This window comes from Periplaneta americana, chromosome 12 (genome assembly GCF_040183065.1).
Source record: "Periplaneta americana isolate PAMFEO1 chromosome 12, P.americana_PAMFEO1_priV1, whole genome shotgun sequence".
In the NCBI taxonomy this organism is placed as follows: Eukaryota; Metazoa; Arthropoda; class Insecta; order Blattodea; family Blattidae; genus Periplaneta; species Periplaneta americana.
The window spans coordinates 168,538,071-168,562,464 of record NC_091128.1 but is presented as its reverse complement, the minus strand read 5'-3'; the positions used below and the strand labels follow the sequence as shown (position 1 = coordinate 168,562,464).

At 33.6% G+C, this 24,394-nt stretch overlaps 1 protein-coding gene across 3 annotated transcripts in view; it reads left to right on the top strand.

Moving 5' to 3' along the window:
• The window catches only part of LOC138711163 (uncharacterized), a 1,508,851-nt gene that overhangs the window by 1,125,610 nt on the left and 358,847 nt on the right, over window positions 1–24,394 (top strand). The gene's annotated exons all lie outside the window — the stretch shown is intronic.

Sequence of the window (24,394 nt, the reverse complement as noted above, 5' to 3'; positions counted from 1 at the left end):
CACAACTAACACTCTATATGCATTTCTGGATTCTCCCATACGTGCTACATGCCCTGCCCATCTCAAACGTCTGGATTTAATGTTTCTAATTATGTCAGGTGAAGAATACAATGCGTGCAGTTCTGTGTTGTGTAACTTTCTCCATTCTCCTGTAACTTCATCTCTCTTAGTCCCAAATATTTTCCTAAGGACCTTATTCTCAAACACCCTTAATCTACGTTCCTATCTCGAAATAAGAGTCCAAGTTTCACAATCCTAAAGAACAACCGGTAATATAACTGTTTTATAAATTCTGTCAGATTTTTTGACAGCAGACTAGATGATAAAAGCTTCTCAACCGAGTAATAACAGGCATTTCCCATATTTATTCTGTGTTAAATTTCCTCCCGAGTATCATTTATATTTTTTACTGTTGCTCCAAGATATTTGAAGTTCTCCACCTCTTCAAAAAATAAATTTCCAATTTTTATATTTCCATTTCGTACAATATTCTCGTCACGAGACATAATCATATACTTTGTCTTTTCGGGATTTACTTCCAAACCTATCTCTTTACTTGCTTCTAGTAAAATCCCCGTGTTTTCTCTAATCTTTTGTGGATTTTCTCCTAACATATTCACGTCATCCGCATAGACAAGCAGCTGATGTAACCCGTTCAATTCCAAACCCTGTCTGTTATACTGAACTTTCCTAATGGCATATTCTAGAGCAAAGTTAAAAAGTAAAGGTGATAGTGCATCTCCTTGCTTTAGCCCACAGTAAATTGGAAACGCATCTGACAGAAACTAACCTATACACAATGATATAACTATCGCAAATAAATACAGGAAGAGCGGTAGGAGTTGTAGCATGCACATTTTTTCAGATACGTTATATGGAGCGGTGAAATCCTATCTCCAGCCGCTTTTCTCTTTAATTGTGAGATTTCGAACGCAAAGAAGTCGAGGGACAATCTTCCACGAAGCATGAACAAGTGAGGACATTTCTTTCGATCTGTTGGTAACACTGCACACGGATTCATGAACTATATTTAGCAAAAAGAATGTAATTAGATTAATTTCAGTCCGGACCAAGGGAGAGAGAGAGAAAGAGAGAGAGAGAGGGATGGAGACAAGGAGAGATGTGGAATAAAAAAAAAAGGGGGCGAGGAAACGAAATGAAAATGTTGCGGTCATCTCTTTCCCCGCTTCCATCCAACCCCCTAAACGACATGTCCACAGTTCGCCCCTCACGAATCCACATTCACTTTTTTTTTCCTCATATAAAGAGATCTGCGCCTCGAAGTGCAAATTGAATTTAAAATGCGCCAACGTTGGATTTGTAGGTATTTCGTCATCTGCGCGGCAGCCTGGCGTTAATTTGTGCGTGCGACTGTGTGATTGGTCCGTGAGACAGGGACGGGATATAAGCTTGGCCGTTTAATAGAAAGAATCTACAGTTCGTGCATACCTATGCTGAAAGCTGAAGAAGTCTGTTATATATAGACGGGATATAAGCTTGGCCGTTTAATAGAAAGAAACTACAGTTCGTGCAGACCTATGCTGAAAGCTGAAGAAGTCTGTTATATATGGACGGGATATAAGCTTGGCCGTTTAATAGAAAGAATCTACAGTTCGTGCATATCTATGCTGAAAGCTGAAGAAGTTTGTTATATATGGACGGGATATAAGCTTGGCCGTTTAATAGAAAGAATCTACAGTTCGTGCATACCTATGCTGAAAGCTGAAGAAATCTGTTATAGATGGACGGGATATAAGGTTGGCCGTTTAATAGAAAGAATCTACAGTTCGTGCATAACTATGCTGAAAGCTGAAGAAGTCTGTTATAGATGGACGGGATATAAGCTTGGCCGTTTAATAGAAAGAAACTACAGTTCGTGCATATCTTTGCTGAAAGCTGAAGAAGTCTGTTATAGATGGACGGGATATGAGCTTGGCCGTTTAATAGAAAGAATCTACTGTTCGTGCATATCTATGCTGAAAGCTGAAGAAGTCTATTATAGATGGACGGGATATAGGTAAGCTTGGCCGTTTAATAGAAAGAATCTACAGTTCGTGCATATCTATGCTGAAAGCTGAAGAAGTTTGTTATAGATGGACGGGATATAAATTTGCCCGTTTAATAGAAAGAATCTACAGTTCGTGCATACCTATGCTGAAAGCTGAAGAAGTCTATTATAGATGGACGGGATATAAATTTGGCCGTTTAATAGAAAGAATCTACAGTTCGCGCATACCTATGCTGAAAGCTGAAGAAGTCTGTTATATTGGACGGGATATAAACTTGGCCGTTTAATAGAAAGAATCTACAGTTCGTGCATACCTATGCTGAAAGCTGAAGAAGTCTCTTATAGAGGGACGGAATATAAGTTTGGCCGTTTAATAGAAAGAATCTACAGTTCGTGCATACCTATGCTGAAAGCTGAAGAAGTCTGTTATATTGGACGGGATATAAACTTGGCCGTTTAATAGAAAGAATCAACAGTTCGTGCATACCTATGCTGAAAGCTGAAGAAGTCTGTTATATTGGGCGGGATATAAACTTGGCCGTTTAATAGAAAGAATCTACAGTTCGTGCATACCTATGCTGAAAGCTGAAGAAGTCTATTATAGAGGGACGGAATATAAGCTTGGCAGTTTAATAGAAAGAATCTACAGTCCGTGCATACCTATGCTGAAAGCTGAAGAAGTCTGTTATATTGGAGGGGATATAAACTTGGCCGTTTAATAGAAAGAATCTACAGTTCGTGCATACCTATGCTGAAAGCTGAAGAAGTCTGTTATAGAGGGACGGAATATAAGTTTGGCCGTTTAATAGAAAGAATCTACAGTTCGTGCATACTTATGTTGAAAGCTGAAGAAATATTTTTTAGAGAAGAATGGAATAAGTAAGCGTTCGTTTAATAGAAAATATTTGCAATCTCTACGTACTCTGTGAAAACCTAAAACTTACTTAGAATTGCGTTTAAGGAGCCCGGAGGTTCATTGTCGCCCTCACATAACCCCGCCATGAAGTTCCTAATCCTCTTAGCTGAAGAATATAATGCATGTAGTTCTGCGTTGTGTAACTTTCTCCATTCTCTTGTAACTTCACCTCTCTTAGCTCCAAATATTTCCCTAAGCACCTTATAATCGAACACCCTTAACCTCTGTTCCTCTCTGAAAGTGACAGTCCAAATTTCGCAACCATACAGAACAACCAGTAATATAAATTTTATGAATTCTAACTTTCAGCTTTTTCGAGAGCAGACTGGATGATAAAAGCTTCTCAACCGCATAATAATAACAGACATTTCTCATATTTATTCTGCGTTTAATTTTCTGTGGAGTGTCATTTATAATTAAATACATTATTACAAAAATAGCCCTAGTCATTTTTAATGAAATTGAGTTAAGGGTACATTTGCTACTATTTCAAATGTTTATACACTCCAAAATGACACATGTCAGGTGCAATAACCACAAGGATAAACTCCAGTTGTACGGAAACAGCTGGCATGTGTTGTTCTATTTATTTTTATTGTTTTCAAAAATAGCAAATTTGACAAGGGTTGTTTTTGTAATAATGTCTTCAAACGTTATCGTTGCTCCAAGGCACTTGAATTTTTTCATCTTATCAAAAGATTAATTTCCAATTTTATATTAGCATTTCGTAGCATATTCTGGTCACGAGACATAATCATGTATTTATTTTTTTCGGGGTTTACTTCCAAACTTATCTCCTTATTTGCTTCAAGTAAAATTGCCGTGTTTTCCCTAATAAAACTCCAATATAAGCCTCAAATAGATTTATAGACCTAATTAATTTCTTACAATTGCAGATAAACTGTATACTATTATTTGGTATACTGTAATAATAATAATAATAATAATAATAATAATAATAATAATAATAATAATAATAATACTTACTTACTTACAAATGGCTTTTAAGGAACCCGAAGGTTCATTGCCGCCCTCACATAAGCCCGCCAGCGGTCCCTATCCTGTGCAAGATTAATCCAGTCTCTATCATCATACCCCACCTCCCTCAAATCCATTTTAATATTATCCTCCCATCTACGTCTCGGCCTCCCTAAAGGTCTTTTTCCCTCCGGTCTCCCAACTAACACTCTATATGCATTTCTGGATTCGCCCATACGTGCTACATGCCCTGCCCATCTCAAACGTCTCGATTTCATGTTCCTAATTATGTCAGGTGAAGAATACAATGCGTGCAGTTCTGTGTTATGTAACTTTCTCCATGTTCCTGTAACTTCATCCCGCTTAGCCCCAAATATTTTCCTTAGCACCTTATTCTCAAACACCCTGAACCTATGTTCCTCTCTCAGAGTGAGAGTCCAAGTTTCACAACCATACAGAAGAACCGGTAATATAACTGTTTTATAAATTCTAACTTTCAGATTTTTGGACAGCAGACTGGATGATAAGAGCTTCTCAACCGAATAATAACACGCATTTCCCATATTTATTCTGCGTTTAATTTCCTCCCGAGTGTCATTTATATTTGTTACTGTTGCTCCAAGATATTTGAATTTTTCCACCTCTTCGGAGGATAAATCTCCAATTTTTATATTTCCATTTCGTACAATATTCTGGTCACGAGACATAATCATATACTTTGTCTTTTCGGGATTTACTTCCAAACCGATCGCTCTACTTGCTTCAAGTAAAATTTCCGTGTTTTCCCTAATCGTTTGTGGATTTTCTCCTAACATATTCACGTCATCCGCATAGACAAGAAGCTGATGTAACCCGTTCAATTCCAAACCCTGCCTGTTATCCTGAACTTTCCTAATGGCATATTCTAGAGCGAAGTTAAAAAGTAAAGGTGATAGTGCATCTCCCTGCTTTAGCCCGCAGTGAATTGGAAAAGCATCAGATAGAAACTGACCTATACGGACTCTGCTGTATGTTTCACTGAGACACATTTTAATTAATCAATAATAATAATAATAATAATAACAATAACAATAATTATAATTATTATCATTTATTTATTTATTTTTTATTTATTTATTATTAATATTTGTGTGCTGAACAACAGCCAGAGGCCAATTATAGTTCAGCACAATACACAAACATAAGATACGAAGGTGCAAAAACAAATAAATAATATCTTAAATAAAGAAAAACATACATAAATAAAATTGATAACAAGAACAGTAAATAGTAATAATCAAAACGAAACTATACGTTAAAAGAATCTAAATTGTGCCCATGCAAATTGACATATTTTATGCATCTACAGACTGGAGAAAGTGATTTTGAATTTCTGTTATATATATATATTTTTTTTTTTGAAATCTTAAACCCTTTGTAGGAATACGAAGGCTGATATTGTTTATGATAGACTCACTATCAATATCACCCTTGATCATTTTGCAAAAAAATTGATAATCACGATTTTGACGTCTAGAATAAAGGCTACAACAGTTAAAATATTTACAGGTAATGTCATAATTGAAGTCAGAGGAATTGGGTATAAATCGAAAAGCACATAAGGAAATAAATTTTCTTTGCATATTTTCCAATTTAACCGAATCAGTTGAAGTAATGGAATTCCAGGCTACAGATGCATATTCAAGTTTAGATCGAACCAAAGTAGAGTATAGAATTAATAGAGACTCTGGAGTAGAAAAAGAATAAGTTACAGACCTTATTAAACCAAGCATTCTTATTGAATGATTATACATATATTGAACATGATCATGAAAATATAATTTAGAATCGAGTAATACACCAAGATCTTTAATAAAATTTTTCCTAATAATACAGACGTTATTAAGAGAATAATTAAATTCTATGGAAGTAGTTTTTCGTGATGATGATGATGATGATGATAATAATAATAATAATAATAATAATAATAATAAATTACTGGCTTTTAAGGAACCCGGAAGTTCATTGCCGCCCTCACATAAGCCCGCCATTGGTCCCTATCCTGAGCAAGATTAATCCAATCTCTATCATCATATCTCACCTCCCTCAAATCCATTTTAATATTATCTTCCCATCTACGTCTCGGCCTCCCTAAAGGTCTCTTTCCCTCCGGTCTCCCAACTAACACTTTACATGCATTTCTGAATTCTCCCATACGTGCTACATGCCCTGCCCATCTCAAACGTCTGGATTTAATGTTCCTAATTATGTCAGGTGAAGAATACAATGCATGCAGTTCTGTGTTGTGTAACTTTCTCCATTCTCCTGTAACTTCATCCCTCTTAGCCCCAAATATTTTCCTAAGCACCTTATTCTCAAACACCCTTAACCTATGTTCCTCTCTCAAAGTGAGAGTCCAAGTTTCACAACCATAAAGAACAACCGGTAATATAACTGTTTTATAAATTCTAACTTTCAGATTTTTTGACAGCAGAGTAGATGATAAAAGCTTCTCAACCGAATAATAACAGGCATTTCCCATATTTATTCTGTGTTTAATTTCATCCCGAGTGTCATTTATATTTGTTACTGTTGCTCCCAGATATTTGAATTTCTCTACCTTTTCAAAAGATAAATTTCCGATTTTTATATTTCCATTTCGTACAATATTCTCGTCACGAGACATAATCATATACTTTGTCTTTTCGGGATTTACTTCCAAATCTATCTCTTTACTTGCTTCCAGTAAAATTCCCGTGTTTTCCCTAATCGTTTGTGGATTTTCTCCTAACATATTCACGTCATCCGCATAGACAAGCAGCTGATGTAATAATAATAATAATAATAATAATAATAATAATAATAATAATAATAATAGTAGTAATAATAATAGTAATAATAATAATAATAATAATAATAATAATAATAATAATAAGATTATAATAATTGCAAGAAGATATGCACAAAAAATCGTGTGGCCATTCATCGACAGTCTGTGAGGACGTCCTTTGAGGTAAACAGCAAGTAGTTTGGCCTCGGTCGTACCTTGCCAAACATTCATTACCGCTGTGTAATTATGTAGTCTTTGACCTGCGTTTGCCCGCTTTGCGCGCTCAATTTGTCACTGTCTGCTTTTGTGCTGCTGACTGTCTCAGAAACGCGAGAGCTATTAATGACGAGTTTAATGATGTGTCCTTGATTCGAGAACTTGATTTCAATCTACATTTCGCGTGAGTGTGTGAGTAGGTGAGTGAGTGGGAGGGACTCTCGCACGCATGTTCGCAATTACGATCAGATTTACGATTTTTCACTCTCATAGGTCGATTAGTCTCCTTTGAAAGCCTCGTGCGTAGTGGTCAGATCAAGTGGCTGGATTGGACGACCAGGACTCAACTTCCGATAGAAGCGGAAAATTTTCTTTGGCTTTACGTCTTGTATGACGTATGATTCTTGAAGGCCTTTATCTCGGTTACTAGCTATAATTAATGTAGTGCACTATTTTTCAATTGTTGGTCTATGTACCAGTAATTACACGCAGAGCGGTCTGCCACTCGAAGTATTGTATAATTTTAGATAAAAAATATGACAGACTGCCATGGGGTTCGAAGTATTGTATAGTTTTAGATAAAAAATATGACAGACTGCCATGGGCTAAGTTTCCTTCGGTTGATTCCGTGAGAGCTTAGGTTTACACGTGAAGGAATTTCTTATGCACGACTCCGTTCTGTTTGTCCTTTGTTTTTTTTTTTGTTTTTTTGTTTTTTTTTTGTCTGTTTACAGATCGAGTGTTATAACTAGAGCCCGAATGTTTAGGCATTTATTACAGTTAAAATAAGGGGGCAGAATAATCTTTGAAGAGGTATTATAAATTTTAAAAAGGCATAATATATTTTAGCAATAAATTTAAATTATATCAAGATAACTGACATATTTACTTCATAGGTGACACGTGTAATACTTTTTTTGGTGATTAACTGTCTTTTCACAAACCTTACATAACAAAACTGTTCCATCAAGTGAAAACACATGGGCACCAAATTCACTAACGTAAGCTTGAAGTTTACTTTTCAATGGCTTACTGAATTTAGGCATTCTAGCTAACCGATCTTATATCTCCTGTCGCCCGACAATAACTAACTGTTCCTCACTCAAATTTCTTTCTTCTACAATAATAAACACATGTAACACAAAATTGTAACGGTAAGATTTGAAAATATGAAAGCAAACAGTTGAAAATGCTACGTGGCAACTTCTATGTATAGATGAGAACGATATAATTATCGGCTTTTACGAAATATCGATATTTTCGTTTCGATATAGCGACATATCGATATCGAAATTTTGATTCAATATATCGTATAATATATCGGTTTTCTCATACATTTATCGATTTTTTTTTGTGGAATTACCATTATCAACAACAACAAAATCCACACTAGACAACTCCGATAATTTCCGAGAGATGGCGCTGCTGAAAGTGGACAGTTAACTTAATTGTGCAACCTCACTCAGTACCTTGTTCTAATTGGCTGAACTGGAATTCGAATTCAAACTGTTTAATATGCAGCACCAAATTCAAAATGCAGCGTGCGCGAACGTGAGACAGACGTGAGTTTTATCTACTACTGTTTTAATATTGTTATTAATGTTCTCCAAGGCAGGAGAGCAACTCCCACCCTGAAAGGGAGAGGTTATTTTTTAAAGCTCTGCACTACTGTATCTTCTTTTTATATTGCTTGTATTATTTTATTTGTATTTCTCTTTGTTTGTTTTTGTAATTATATTTCTTTATTCTGTATATTTGAATTTAAATAAATAAATTAAATAGTGATCCGTAATAATAATAATAATAATAATAATAATAATAATAATGATAATTCTTTATTTATACTGGCAGAGTTAAAGCCATAGGGCCTTCTCTTACACTCTACCAGGTCACAAAGTATACAAGCATATCTTCTGTTTTTATCTGCGTGCCCATCCCCACCTCCAGCTGTCTGGCATTGGGGTTTAGGAAGGGGAAATGCTGTTAGTTGCAACATCGTGCTCTGGCTTTATACCTTCCACGTGCTTTACTAGAGACATCAGAAGTCGATTCTTTCTCCTTGACCAGTATAAGGAGACGACAAAAGTTACAAGCCCAGTAAATCGGGGGTTCATTGTAGGCTGGAATTGGTGATAGCGAGATGATATTTGGCGAAATGAGACCGAGGATTCGCCATAAATTACCTGACATTTGCCTTATGGCTGGGGAAAACCTCGGAAAAAACCCAGCCAGGTAATCAGTCCAAGTGGAAATCGAACGCATGCCCGAACACAACTCCGGATTGGCAGGCGAGCGCCTTAGCCGACTGAGCTATGTCGGTGGCTGAGATTATCTTAGGGACTGAGTGTAATGACACTATATCAACTTCGAGGTGGAATTGGTGATATTGAGTTAGTATTTTGATAGGATAAGACTGAAATCACCTTACAGTTCGGGATTACACAGTGACTACGTTGTCTTTTAGTTGTGATCTTGTTTAGGAACTGCCACTGCATGTGGGTGTCTAGTTCTCAAAAGATAAGGGTGATGGTGGTAATATTATGAAGATTAAATATATTAATTTAATGCTTTAAAAATAACTGAACTGAAAGTATACAAGCAGCTAAAATTTAACAAAAAGTTAAAGAAATTTTTCCCGTTTGGGAAGACATAAAAAAATAAAGAATAGTTACTATTTGTTTTTCAGTAATATGTAAATATACTACATTCCATATGTATGTGAGCTTGGACCACATTAGACCTTAATGTGCCCACCAATGTGTACGCAACACAAATCACACACCGTGATGGTAATTCCTCCTATATGTGATGTTATATCTCTTAAACCCGAGAGAAGTTTTGATTTGCGATCATCAGTGAGAATCAACTAATCAAACCCTGTAATGTCCATTGAAATAACTTTGTCATACAGAAAATAATGTAAAATTACATTTGTTGGATAAATATTGAAATGTTTTGTAAACAGGAACATATACATTTTGAAATTTGAATACAGTAAAATGTTTAAGCTGTGAAATGGCATAAAATAAAAAAAAAACATCCCATTTATTTTTCGTCTGCTGGACATTACACATTTTGATTAGTAGCTTCTCCAAAATCTCTGGTTTGCAGTTCATAGATATCTTCCTTTACAAAACCTCAAATGGAGAGTTGCAAAATAGGGCCTATAAACGGTTGATATTCGTCCGGTCAGAGATCATCGGTTAAGATTCAGTATGCTACTGAATGTCCGATCTTGAAGCGGTGACCCATAATGTTTTGCAGTTTAAACAGAACACCAGGCGCACTTCATCATACACGAAAAGCAACGTTTTCAGATCACACTAACGGAGTAAGAAATTTACTTCGCCTACTATAGGAAGTCTTTTGCTTGAAATAGGCGTACATTTTTATTGATTGGCCGCGGGGGGGGGGTAGGAACAGGGAATGCCACAAAATATCATTAATGAGAAAAATAGGCTCTAATTTCCGTACATTTTTAGCCATTGTACCATATGTTTAACGTTATAGTTAGGACTGCGATTTTGATGAGCTATAAAACATGAAAAAATGTCCTAAAAACAATGCATTTATGACCTAAAAATCTTAAAAAAAATCCCCTTTAAAATTCCCTAAAAATTAATCTTACATTCTAAAATTGGGTTAGTAGGAAAAGAGGTTTTGTGCTGTTTAATACTTAGACTAGTAATTAAATTAAATTCTAGTACCAACATTCAAGTTTATTTAATTTTACATATTTTTTTCTAAGTGGTACACTTTAATTAATTATTTTACCTGATGAAGTTTCCATGTACTCCATCACAAGGCCACTCTTATACGGAATTAGCAGGTATAGAGGAGTCTATATTGAAGGGGTAGTTCAACTGATCCCTTACATGGGGTGTACTACGTTAAAATGGCAATATTTGTGTAGAAAAACGATTAAAATGTTATACAGAATAATCGGTATTAATGGACAAAATATGTAGAGAAAATATCCAAGGAAATAAACATTATTTTACATTAATAATGAGGATTTATGGCCAAAATTAAATGAAAATGCCTAAAAAATGACTGTTTAAAACAAAAAATGCTCTTATGAGTTGAAACAGGCAAAAAATGCAAAAACAAATGCCCTAACAAATATGTCTTAAAAAACTCAGTTTATCACATAACATATAAATACTAAAGCAGCTATGTTTCTGGCTTACTAGAAAAAAGATGCAATTTCAACAAAATCCTAGCCCTAGTTATAGTACATGGACATTTCTACTTTTATTTTATTTATTTATTTATTTATTTATTTATTTATTTACTTATTTATTTATTTATTTACTAGCCGTACCCGTGCGCTCCGCTGCACCCGTTAGAAATGAATATAAAGTAATTACATAATTAAAATAGGACATTTGATCCAGGGAACATTCGTGTTTGATAGAAGGATAAATCGTTTAATATGTTACTTAATTTAAATTGCATCCAAATAATTAAAATGCGATCATTTTGGTCCAGAGACACTCATTTGGTGCAATGACAATTCCTTTAACCTGTTTCTTAATTTTTATCATATGCAACCATAGTTTAATGAAGATTGACATCATTTAGATTTAATGTGTATATTTTATTTTACTTGTTATAGGTTTCCATTGAATTATGGTAATAATTAATTTTAACCCTTGTTTCTACGTATTCAGTAAATGTCGCTTGGCCCACTATGGTTCTGAACCCTTCAAATAACTTGAATTATATCATATAATATTACATATATTATATTATATTATATTATATTATATTATATTATATTATATTATATTATATTACATTATATTATATTATATTACATTATATTATATTACATTATATTATATTATATTATATTGTATATTATATTATATTATATATTATATTACTGTATATTATATTATATTATATTATATTATATTATATTATATTATATTATATTATATTATATTATGCCTTTGGGGAGGCCGAGACGTAGATGGGAAGATAATATTAAAATGATTTGAGGGAGGTGGGATATGATGATAGGGAATGGATTAATCTTGCTCAGGATAGGGACCAATGGCGGGCTTATGTGAGGGCGGCAATGAACCCCCGGGTTCCTTAAAAGCCAGTAAGTAAGTATATTATATTATATATTATATTATATATTATATTATATTATATTATATTATATTATATCAGAAGTTACTGTAATAACATTATAGCATTATGTCCATCTAGAGAAACTACACTTTCCAATGGTGAAATAATAATTAATTATACAAATCGGTTAATTTAGCTTCCGATATTACTTCATACAAACACAGAAACATTCTCTGTAGGCTATCTTTAATAGCTTTCGATTGTTGCTGTCCAAGACCCCTTATGGACGAAGTCATTTGTTTTTTAATTCATTATACGGCCTTAGATGGCAGTTATTTTAATTTTAAAACTCATTTATCTCATTAAATATCAGTCCTATCAAAATTTTTCAAGGAATAAAACTTCTCGCAAATCATTTTTAAAGAACCTTTTGTTATGTAACATTTTTCACAAAATTCAATAATAAGCGAGATATTTCGATTTATTTAATTCAGTCCCCCTTATAACCCCCCTTTTAAATAATGTATTTTGAATGCCATATAGCCTAAAATCTAAGTTGCAGCGAACTTAATTTATATTCCAATTTTCATCGAAATCCGTTCAGCTATTATGGCGTGAAAAGGTAACAAACATACAGACAGACAGACATACAAACAAAAATTTCAAAAAAGCGATTTTCGGTTTCAGGGTGGTTGATTATATATGTTAGGACCAATTATTTTTGGAAAATCGAAAATTACGAGAAACATTTCGGCTACAGATTTATTATTAGTATAGATTTTGTGATTCGACAGTTCTGTAGTCCAAGTCGCCAACTGTAGAATGCGCTATATACCATAAAATCGCAACAACAACAACAAGAAGAACAACAACAACAAGAACAAAAATAGATTCTCCTTGCTTTCCTCCCCAACACTCTTCAAACCATTTTGCACCTCACAACGGATGCTTGCAATGGCGACCACCATCATTGAGTATTTAAATTTACATTTGATATTTACATGAAGACAATTCATTATGTTTTGTTTGTTGACTCACCGCTCACACGTTGGTATATCATATTTGCATTGTCACATTAGAAATCATGATATACGTCAACAACAGATTCTGTCATACCTCTCGAAAGATTAACCAGAGTACATATAGTACGTTGTAAATTAAAATGATATGAAAATAATTAAAACATGTAAAGAAATTAAAATAATAAGTGTAAATGAAATATGTAAATAATAATTTAAATGATTGTAAATAGTAGGTGTAAATAAATGTAAATAATACATTAATATAATATGGAAAACAGTAAGTGATAACGATAGACAAATTTAAGCTCATATTTTCTTAACTCTCCTGCTACCAAGGTTTTTAAAAAATTACTACTACCAAGGGGGGTAATACAATTACCCCATCAAAGTCATATACCCATATTTGTTAAGAATTTTGGATATTAACAATTTATGTACGTATTACTGACTACATATTTCCAGAAAATGTAAAAATACAAATTAATCATCCTACTTTTAAAATTACAGGGTGATCAAACGTTCCGTTTCATTTTGTTGAAAACGTATACAAAAAATTAATAGACTAAACTTTAGATATCTTACTGGTGACACTATTAGATAACGTCTACAGTAAATTTAAACTTGCTTTCCTTCCATTTAAAGACAAACTCCTCAATGCTATATAGTTTTGACGTAGTGGAAAATACATTTACAAGCAAAGAAAGTCACAGTACTATGGTATAAATTGGAAATAATTTCATTTAATTCTTGAAATTTAAATATTCGAATACCATCTGTACAACCATGAAAATCTAAAAAAACATTTGTTTATTATACATTAAAATCCTAAAAAAATAAGTTCTGAAAATAAATAAATAAAAATATAAACCTAATAAAAAATCCAGTTCTTTGTTGAAATTAAAATATTCGAACACCGTCTGTACCACAAAGAGCATCTCGGAAAAAACCTCCACTAATAAATATTTCTAACAAAATCACTTTTAGAAAAATCATAACACAGAGACATAAAAATATAGAAATTTTGAAACAAAAGGCCATAATAATACAAAAAGAAAATATCTATATACATATATAATTTGAAGTGATAATAGAAATTACGGGAAAACGGCTGAACAAATTTTAATGAATGGCCCCTCATTTTGAAGCTTGGCATCCAAGGACGTGCGGAAAAATAGTAGTTTTCATTGAAATATCATTTTTTTTTAATAATATTCCTATTTTGCAAAATTCATCTGTCGTTCATGAACACTGACAAATTTCAGTATCGAAAGTAGCACATTTTTGCTCAAAAACTTGAAAATATTAATTGTAACAAAAATTAATTACTTTTTTGAGCTGAGTCTAAACAAAGAGTCACAGTATTTTTTTTCTTTTTTAATTTAATGAATTTACCATTACAGCATATTTTAATCAAAGTGCAATATGAATATGCCCTGAAGGAACTTAATATTATTAATATTGCATACAGTGCTAATTAAATTTTATTTATGAACATTTAATTGACCTCTATGAGAAGTATCAGACAAATCTGACAAATGTTGTGCAAGGAGCTTTATGTTTATTCAATAAACTGTTTAATATTTTGAAGTCGAGAAAACAGCATTTTTCTCAGTTCACTCACGCATCCTGTGTTTCACAACATTTCATTGTATGGCAGATCATTTAAACAATCTGAAATATATTTACGATCATAAAAAGGAGAATTTTCTTAATTGTTCAGCATTATTTCACCATTGTGTCCCCTTAAAACTGACTGCTTGTTTGATGCCAGAATAGTTTGTTACTGTAACTGACATAAATTGCGTTGTGTGCTGTATTGTATTGTATTGTATTTATTATCATTCCATGGTATTCATACATTGCTTTACAGCTAGAATATGGAACAAGTGAAAAACTTAATACTATTATAAAGTCTTAATTTATAGTTACAGTTTAGATGAAATATATACAGAAGAGATTTACAATATAGTCTACTAGTACAACACAAAGTTTTAGTATCAATTTCATGAAGTGTTATTGAATGTCATGAATTCACCTACAGAATAGAAGGCGTGAGAAATTAGGTACTTCTTTAATTTGGTCCTAAATAATCTTATGTTTTGAGTTTCATTTTTTATATCGATAGGTAGGCTATTAAATATTTTTACTGCATATAACGCACTCCTTTTTGATAGCACGATAGACTTACCGATGAAGTATGAAAGTCATTTTTTGACGTGTATTTATGCTATGAACTGTTGAATTAGTTACAAAGTTTTCACGATTACATAAGAGGAGGATTAGTAATGAAAAGATATACTGAAAAGCCATAGGCATTATTTGTAGTTTTTTGAAAATAGTCCTACAAGATTACCTAGATTTGGCACCTACTATTATTCTAATTACTCTTTTTTGTAATAGAAATATACTGTTACTATCTGTGGAATTTCCCCAGAATATTATTCCAAAACTCATTACCGAGTGGAAGTATGCAAAGTTTATTGTTTTTAAGGTATTGATATTTACTATCTTTTGCATAGATCTAATAACAAAACATGCTGAATTTAGTTTGAGGGTAATTTCTTTAATATGATTTTTCCAATTTAACACATTATCGATTTTTAAGCCAAGAAATTTGGTTGTTGTTGTTGTTTCTAGTATAGATCTATTGTTAATTATTGCGCTAGAAATTTGCGAGATTGAATTTGGACAGGATTTAAATTGAATTATGTTAGTTTTGTTACAATTTAATACAAATTTATTGACTGAGAACCAGTCACATATTTTGAAGAGAATTTCCTCTGTAGAAGATTGGAATGTATTGGAGTTATTGGCTGCAATTACTATACTTGTGTCATCTACAAATAATATGGGATGACCTACATCTTTTATTAGGGGGGAGCAAGATCATTTATGAACACTAGAAAAAGTAGGGGACCTAATATTGATCCTTGAGGAATTCCATTATTAAGTTAATAGTTCCCCATGCCGAAGCGTATTTCATAGTTGTATTGATTTCGACTTTCTGTTTCCTATCTATGAGATATGAGTAAAGCCATTGGTGTACAACACCTTTAATTCCATAATAATCTAATTTATCTAGCAGCATTTTATTATTTATGCAGTCAAAGGCTTTCGACAAATCACAGAAAATCACTCCAACTTGTAATTTTTTACTAACTGCCTCCAGAATTTTGTCAGTTAAACTAAATGTTGCATTTTCCGTGCCTTTATTTGTCCTAAATCCAAATTTTTCTGGGACTAAAATGTTGTATCTTTCTAGATGACGATATAATATTTTATACATTACTTTGTCAAAGACCATTGATTGCTAACCCTCGCATTTGCAGTATTGCTATTGTTGAGAACCATCTTGTCGTGACAAAGTCGATACAAGCACAGTGGTGTAGGCACGCATCGAGCACGCAATCTCTTACTGGCAGCCGTGGAGGGGAGCAGGGGTCTAATTGAAAAAATGCACAACAGAGGTCTCTGTGGAGACAATAATTACAGGAGCGCAGAATCTAACGAGTCCGCATAGACAGACGTACGCTCTTAAATGGACGCGACGATTGGACTGATGGATAATATATGGAATTGTAATGCATGGCAAATGAGGGAGGAAGAGGGGAAAAATTGGGAGTGGAGTAAATTCGATCCCTGGAGGGCTGGTTCGTCAGCTTACTGACAGAGGGGGCAATTGCGCAAATTATTCTAAACGATAAACGGCCTCTCCTTCGTAATAAACTCACAGAGCCCTCTGTAATTACGCACCTGTACTAATATCAGACTATACTACGCCTGCGCGGAATGTTCTGTTCGCATGACAAAGACATTCCCGTTCGGAATCCGTGTGCAGTTGTTTTCTATTCCGTTGATTTATCTGATTTTTGAAGTCACATTGCTAATAAAGAATGGAGGAGCAATTTCTAGAGAGCTTTTGTTCAAACATCGAATCACAATTTGACACTTACACAGTAGCTCTCTTCGATTGGCACTGGTTAGCTCTGGATCAGATCTAGAACCAGATTAAGTGCCCTAGGGACTACCAGAGTACGCTCGTAGTAATAGGCGTATAGGTTTTTGAACAAAAGTATGATTTGTACTAGTAGTGATTTGAAGACTTGTGATTTTGTCGCTGTGACAGGTTTGTCGCTGGTTCCAACTGTGACTGTACTTCTAAAATTACGAATGTTGGCAACTGATGTACAGCTGTCAAAAGAAAAACTGACCGCTCTCTAGAAGCTAAGTTCCCTTCGGTTATCTTCGCTACAATTCGGAGACAGGCGATGTTACATGTTGTTGGACCACGTTGCCTGATATCTACAGTTATAATTAAAGTGTTGCGCATGTTACTGTTGTAACGTAATGGTAGAATTACTGGCTGATATTAGCGAGGTCGTGCGTTCGCACAACCTGTGCTTTTTATGTTTTTTGTTTGTTTTTTTTTTGTTTTTGTTTTTAAGAGAGAGAAAAAATATAATTGCTTCTGTCTCTTTTATGACTGTTTTAGTAATTAATTTCAGGTTCATGAATGTATTATGTCATGACTTTATCATTATTTATTGTAAAATTTTGGCTGCAAATGGAAAGAAATAAAGATTTTATTCTCAACAAAAATATCTTCCGTGCCATAAAAAAAAACAAACTTACTGGCGTTTGCCTTAGAAAATTCAGACAATTAAAAGTTCAAGAAACAAAACGAAAAACCACGATTCAATATTTAGTCCATCTTCCTTCCATTACGATGACATCTTGCAGTCGAGTGGGCATAGAATAGGCTAGTCTTTTCAAATAGCGACTGTTCTCAGCCATGACATCCCAGGCATCCTCGAACGTCTTGGAGGGGGATTGGGCCATTTTTTCCGCATATGCTTCTTTACTTGTGCCCTTGTAACTCAGTCGGAAGAACGTCGGAATTTAGATGTGAACGTGTCAGGTTCAAATCCTCGTCACTTCTTTCCATTTAATTGTTTTTCAGGATAGTATAATGTAATAATATAAGAAGGAACAACTAACACTAGTATTATGCAACTGTATTGTTACAAATGTAACATTAAATTTATATTATTTATATCGCTAAAGAACGATAATAAAATATAAATGATAACTTGAATATTATTTACATCGCTAAAGAACGGTAACAAGATAAAATGATAATTTGAACAAGACTCGAACTCACAATCATCGAATCAGTAAGCGAGCACTCTACTGCTACTCTAAGAGACATAGATATCGAATGACTCCACAATTTCGAAACTGCTTTTACAAGCACATGTATCGTGTAACATCACCGCGACCCGAAGTGGACTTAGAAAATATTTGCTCTTCACGAGTGCGGTCACTTTTTTTTGACAACTTTACAGTCTTAGAAAAAAAAATTGTGTCGTACAGATTCTTTGTAAGTCCCAGAAATGAGGCAGAGGACGAGCGCCTGGTTCACAAGAGAAGGAATAGTTGTGGTGGAGTGGCGGCGGCGGTACGATCATCCACTCCTCCTCTTTACCCTTCTTATATTGGCTGCTTTCGCCAGGTGGACGGCACATTGGAAGGATTGGATGTGCGCAGTGGAAGAATTTTAGAAATGAATAGCGTGAATTTGTAAAACAAATATAATTAACAATGTACATAAATGAAAAATGAAATAACAATAAATATGAAATGGGTGAGTGAAAATAGGACAAACTAATCTGAAATGATATCCCCAAGATATGTAAATCATGTAAGTATCACAAGGCTGAGGCCAACACACTTATAAGTGATTAAACCATCTAATATGGCCGTCTCTCGACAATCAGTGACTAACCTATTAGCCATATGTTCATGAACCACTCTTTAAAATATATATATATATATATATATATATATATATATATATATATATATTAACTATCTGAGTATGAATCTAAACACAACACCCAGCCGGCACATTAACTTAATACATGATCCATTAGAGCATAGATACCACTCAAACTGAGTAACCAAACTATAAATACATATACCCTCAATAAGAGAAACTCTACCCAGCATAAGACATTACATGAATGATCACTATACATTACCCATTGCACATATTGCTCACATTAATTAATTAATTAATATTAATTAATCCGTGGCGCTACAGCCCATGAAGGGCCAAGACCGACCAGCCGGCTGCTGGCCTCACGGCCACATGCCGAAGCAGAGGTGGACGATCATCCAACCAGAATGGAGGTATCGTGTGGTTAGCACGATGATCCCCCCAGCCGTTATAGCTGGTTTGCGTAACCGGATTTCGCTACCTATCGTAGCTCCCCAAGTGCATCACGATGCTGGGTGGGCACCGGTCCCATACACTGGCCGAAATTTCATGAGAAAATTTCTTCCCCCATGAGAACTCGAACCAGCGCGCATTCCGTAACGCGAGTCCTAGGCAGGATGCCTTAGACCACTGCGCCACGGCGCGGGACTATTGCTCACATACTCTGTGCAAATTGCACTAACACAAATCTCTGCATTTTACAAAATGAAAACCCAACGGAGAGAGAGAGGGATGGAGACAGATACACGTAATAAGTAACGGACAATAATTCCAATCTCAAGGACCGTTTAAATAGCAACAAACTCGACGCATATGATAACAAAATAGCGGCGAAGGAAACCAATAATCAAATGGAGCAGGGAATACACTAAAACAAAATGGGAGACCGTAACCGCTGCTTTATCACTCTAACCGTCTCGGAACATGAACTCACGTTTCAAATCAAATCTCATTACATAATTCCCAAATACAATTTACCTCAAACACATATATCTCACAAATATGCTACTCAATGCAAATACTAAAACTTGCCCCCAAGACGTATCACTAGCAAGCGATGTTTCAAAACTACGATCCACTGAAATCCCAAACACACACGACGCAATATAATTACTCCACTGATCTATCTCCAGCACGTACAAAGCCCGAGTCACGTTGTCTATATCTGCCGCGTACCAAAATTCTAAGTCTTGTTAAATGTTTCTGCCGCGTACGAGACCTTGAATCTGAGCCAACTGTTTCCGTATATCTTCCGCGTACGAGAGCCTAAGTCTTGTTAAGTGTATCTGCCGCGTACCGGAACCCGAGTGACGCTCCGTGTATCTCCATTAAAACAGGTAAACTCTCTCCCCCTCTATCCTCGTGAGACGTAATGAACGGTCAATAGGGTTATTTGGGAAAGAACAAATGAAGGGATTGATAGCGCTATCTATACTGTGACGTCTGAGAGCGCTCTGACGGATGAAGTGACGTACTAGGTGAACGGCCGTGGTCGTGGGCACGGCTCATAGTTGAGGTAAAATAGTTCTGTTTCGTAGTATATCTGATCATGTGCACTACCTCCTTTGTGGGGCTTATAAAGTATCTGTACGACAAAACTTTTTTCTAAGACTTTACGTACGTATGTGACCTATCTGACAGCTCTGGACAACTGCAAGAAAGAGGATTCATACTAACTTGAAAGCGAAGATAAGTGAAATGTAATTAATTTTATTATCATTCCACTCAAACGGTTAACGCCGGCAGCTCTTTGATATTCAATACATTGCCGTAACCGAAAACACTCTCTCTATTCTTCCACGAATGATTCAGTTTAATCATTCGTAAACATTCTTGGGCGAATATGCGCGCCCACACATCGCGATACTGAGCAATTCATTCCACATGTCATTTTATTTCGTTTTACAAGAAATCATGAGGAAACCTGTGAGTAGGCTTGCCAACTTTCGTAAGTAAAAATTAGCGACACAAACATTACTGACAATTTTATTGCACTAATAATTTCCATCTATCAGTCCACATATTCAGTAAAAAAATATATAAAAACTTACCAAAATTACCACAAAACAAGTTGAAAAATAGTATAAATTTGTGATAAAAGAAATGTTAACTCGTTGGAAACTAATAACCTATCATTTTGATGTAATTAATAACGTAATATAAACTAACCTAACTTAACAGAACCCGAACTAACCTAACCTAACCTACTTACACAAAAGATTCCAACCACTCTTCTCGGAAAATACAGAGGCGTTTACGTGAATTGTCACCAGAGATATCAGATCTTGTCACACTTGAGGGGCTGCGGTATTTTACAAGTCTTTGTTGTCCTCGTTGATACCTATATCTATCGTAGAAGTGGTCATAAAAATTTTATTTTCATTTTTATTTTTCCGCTGAAACCAATGAATGAACAAAGTAATACATAATACCAATGGCGCAAACTACACTCAAAGTGCATGAGATGAGCTCAGAGTAAGTACCCTATAGGCTGTGAAAAAAAAAAAAGAAGTTATGATTTATTTAACGACGCTCGCAACTGCCGAGGTTATATCAGCGTCGCCGGATGTGCCGGAATTTTGTCCCGCAGGAGTTCTTTTACGTGCCAGTAAATCTACTAACACGAGTCTGTCGTATTTAAGCACATTTCAATGCCATCGACCTGGGCCGGGCTCGAACCCGCAACCTCGAGCACAGAAGAACATCGCTATACGTAAATCTGGCAACTTAATCTTTATATATACACTAGAGAATAATAAACTAAATTAATTGAAGATAATGTTTTTGTCCATTTTCTGAAAATGAAGCGTGAAATTTGGGATTATAAACAAGAGTGGCGTAGCACCATGGCATGTAATAATTATTTTGGTGCAGTTCCTCATGGAATTTCGGAATAAAGGTTTGGTAACCTAATCTTCATGCATCAGAGAAAAAAAAACTGTATTAATTAAAAATCAAACTTTTGTTCATTTTCGGATAATGATACTTGAAGTTTAGGATTAAAGAGAAGTGGTGTGGCACCATGGCATTTAATAACTATTATGGTGCACTTCCTCATGGATTTTCGGAATAAAAGTTTGGCAACCTAATATATATATATATATATATATATATATATATATATACACACATATCAGAGAATAGAAAACGAAGTTAATCTCAAATATCAAATTTTTGTCCATTTTCGAATAATGTAGCGTAAAGTTTAAGATTTTGAGGAAGAGTGGTGTAGCATCATGGCAATTAATAATTGTTTTTGGGGCACTTTCTGGTGGAATTTCGAAATAACGTTTTGCCAACATAACATTTAAACTTTACAGAATGAAATATAAATACAATTTAAAGTTGAAGTTTTGTGCATTTTCGGAAAATGAAGCATAAACTTTGAGATTATAAACAGGTGTGATGTAACATCATGGTATTTAATAATTGTTATTTTGGAGCACTTGCTGATGGTATTTCGAAATAACATTTTGTCAACGTAATATTTAAACTTCACAGAATAAAACATAAATAAAATTTAAAATTCAATTTTTGTGCATTTTATGAAAATGAAGCGTAAACTTTGAGATTATGAACAGGAGTGATGTAACATCATGGCATTTAATAATTATTATTTTGACGCACTTGCTGAATGGATTTCGAAATAACATTTTGCCAACATTATATTTAAACTATACAGAATAAAATATAAATAAAATTTAAAATTGAATTTTTGTGTATTTTCTGAATATGAAGCCTAAACTTTGAGATCATGAACAGGAGTGAGTTACATTATGGCATTTAATACTTATTTTGGGTCACTTTCTGATGGAATTTCGAAATAACATTTTGCCAACGTAATATTTAAACTTCACAGAATAAAATATAAATAAAAATTTAAAATTGAATTTTTGTGCATTTTCTGAAATCGAAGCGTAAACTTTGAGATTATAAACAGGAGTGATGTAACATCATGGCATTTAATAATAATTATTTTGGGGCACTTGATGATGGAATTTCGAAATAGCATTGTGGACGTAATATTTAAACTTCACAGAATAAAATATAAATAAATTTTAAAATTGAGTTTTTGTGCATTTTCGGAAAATGAAGCATAAACTTTGAGATTATAAACAGGTGTGATGTAACATCATGGTATTTAATACTTATTATTTTGGAGCACTTGCTGATGGTATTTCGAAATAACATTTTGCCAACATCATATTTAAACTTCACAGAATAAATGATAAATAAAATTTAAAATTCAATTTTTGTGTATTTTCTGAATATGAAGCCTAAACTTTAAGATTATGAACAGGAGTGAGTTACATTATGGCATTTAATACTTATTTTGGGTCACTTTCTGATGGAATTTCGAAATAACATTTTGCCAACGTAATATTTAAACTTCACAGAATAAAATATAAATAAAATTTAAAATTGAATTTTTGTGCATTTTCTGAAATCGAAGCGTAAACTTTGAGATTATAAACAGGAGTGATGTTACATTATAACATTTAATAATTATTTTTGGTCACTTGCTGATGGAATTTCGAAATAACATTTTGTCAACATAACATTTAAACTTCACAGAATAAAATATAAATAAAATTTAAAATTGAATTTTTGTGCATTTTCTGAAATCGAAGCGTAAACTTTGAGATTATAAACAGGAGTGATGTTACATTATAGCATTTAATAATTATTTTTGGTCACTTACTGATGGAATTTCGAAATAACATTTTGTCAACATAACATTTAAACTTCACAGACTAAAATATAAATACAATTTAAAATTGAATTTTTGTGCATTTTCTGAAATCGAAGCATAAACTTTGAGATTATAAACAGGAGTATTGTAGCATCATGACATTTAATAATAATTATTTTGGGTCACTTGCTGATGGAATTACGAAATTACATTTTGTGAACATAACTTTACACAGAATAAAATATAAATAAAATTTAAAATTGAATTTTTGTGCATTTTCTGAATATGAAGTGTAAACTTTGAAATTATAAACAGAAGTGATGTAACATCATGGCATTTAATAATTATTATTTTGGGGTACTTGATGATGGAATTTCGAAATAGTATTTTGTCAACGTAATATTTAAACTTCACAGAATAAAATATAAATAAAATTTAAAATTGAATTTTTGTGCATTTTCTGAATATGAAGCGTAAACTTTGATATTATAAACAAGAGTATTGTAACATCATGACATTTAATAATAATTATTTTGGGGCACTTGCTGATGGAATTTCGAAATAATATTTTGTCAACATAACTTTTAAACTTCACAGAATAACATATAAATAAAATTTTAAATTGGATTTTTGTCTATTTTCGGAAAATGAAACTTAAATTTTAAGATTGTAAACAAAACTTACGTAGCACTATTGCATTTAATAATATTTTGGAGCACTTGCTGATAGAATTTCTAAATAAAAGTTTTGGTAACATAGTTTTTAAAGTTAAAAAAAAAATAAATAAAATTGAAATCTAATTTTTAGTAGCCAATTTTCATTGACATCTTCCTCTAAGGAATGAGATGGGTTTGGGAGGGGGGGTTAAATATGGTGATGATAAAAATA